Source organism: Morone saxatilis, unplaced genomic scaffold (genome assembly GCF_004916995.1).
Source record: "Morone saxatilis isolate NCDOM2014 unplaced genomic scaffold, NCSU_SB_2.0 Contig19, whole genome shotgun sequence".
In the NCBI taxonomy this organism is placed as follows: domain Eukaryota; kingdom Metazoa; phylum Chordata; class Actinopteri; family Moronidae; genus Morone; species Morone saxatilis.
This window is the reverse complement of record NW_023339751.1, coordinates 157,810-159,731: the sequence shown is the minus strand read 5'-3', so window position 1 is coordinate 159,731 and position 1,922 is coordinate 157,810.

Below are 1,922 nucleotides of genomic sequence, written 5' to 3'. Positions count from 1 at the left end.
GTGTGGGTTTTTGTGTGTGTGTGTGTTTGTGTGTGTCTTTCCTCTTGATGGAGCTTGGCTAACAGTTTCCACCTGCTTCCAGTCTTTGTGCTAAGCTAAGCTAAACAAGTTGAACTGGTGAACACCGGCGGTCACATGGTAGAAAAATACTGATGTCAAATCAGGAGAGTCCTGTATGCTTTGGAACTACACTTCCCATGATGCTTTGGGGTGCTTTAGCCAATATTCAGTCTCCATTAAAAGTCTCCTGTATTAGCTATTAGCAGTTCCTGTTTACTCTGTACGGAAGCCCAGAGCCGCCAAGGTTGCAATATTTATTTTAATGACGTTATCTCCAGACAAGCACTGTTACCTCGAGATAACGAGATAATCAATTAAATTAAAATAATCAATCTTATTACTTTTAATGTTTATCAGAGATTAGCATGCATAGCTAGCATTTGGTTCAACACAGAAGACGCAGAAGTTTATGAAAATAATCTTAACAAGTTTGTTTTTGTTTTTTGTTTCTGTGTTTGTGTTTTTTGTATGTTTGTTTATTTTCTGTCCTTATTTCTTTCTGTGTTAACTTTTAAATGTCAGCTCGGCTACTTTCAGCTTCACAGAAGAGATTTTATAAGACAAAGAGAATTTAAAAAGAGGACAAGATTTGAATAATATTCAATAAAATAAAATAAATAATTATCTTAAATTAACTCAGTTTTACATTTTGATTCCAACCCTTCACTTCAGTTATGAAACCTTAAGATTATAATTATCTCGTTATCTTAAGAAAACAAAATGTTTTCACAAAATATTGTTTTTCCTGATTAATTATCACCTTTTTTTCTCAAGATAACGAGAAAAATGTACTTGTGATCCTGACAAAACGGCTTTAAAAGTAAATAAAATAATAAAAACATAACTATTGTGAGCATGGCTGCTTTAGGCTTCCGTACTTTCATACTGAAGGAAACATTTATCCTCTTTTTTCTAAGTGGATATATGGAGGTTTATTGTGGACGGACTTCAGAGATAAAGGTATGGTCAGGAAGCGTCAGTCACACTGAATCTAAAGAGATGAGCTTCCTGTCTGTGTGCTTAGAGCTGATTGAGTTATTGATCCGAGAAGCAGTCAATCAAATATATATATATGTATATTTCCAACCACATGACCTCTAGTAGCCTCCGTATTGTGACAAACAGGAAGAGAGGAATGTTCCTTCAGATTAAAGCTCCACCGATCTCATGGACAGGTGTGTGTGTGACATCACAGCCGGCAGGTGTGACATCACAGTCGGCAGGTGTGTGCATGCAGGTGGATTTATGTAACAACATGGCCGACACTGGTTGCAGCCCTTTAGTTCACTGTTCAGCTGCCGAGAATGAGATAGAGACCGAGCTCCCGTTTCCCAAACAGACCTCAGACCAGATCGACCAATCACAGAGCTCGTTTACAGTCAGGTGGGAATGTATGGAAGCCCGTTTCTCCAGTTTCTGAAATCTGAACCTTGAGATTAATTATGAGATAAAAAGTCACTTAGCATATTTTTATTTGAATTATTAAGGTTAAGTTTTAATTTTGTTTTTTTATTTACTGGCGGGAAATTACTTTTTATCTCATAATTTTGAGTTTGGGGTTTTATTTATTTTTTTATTTTTTTACTGGCCAAAATGGGCTTCCATATGATTCAGATGCAGGTAAGGAAGTGAAAAGCAGGATGGATGAGATGGAGTAAAGTTATAGTTATATTATAAATATGTGTTGGACGTGATGAAGAGGAGACATTTTTAAACTAATTATATGTCGTTATGTTAAATTCACCAGACTCCATTCATTAAAAACAGCCATTTTACCTCTCAGAGTTCTGTACACAAACTGTCATGGCTGTGGCTGTTTTCTTGTGTTTCCCCCTCGCTTGTGCCAGCCAGCCAGCCAGCCA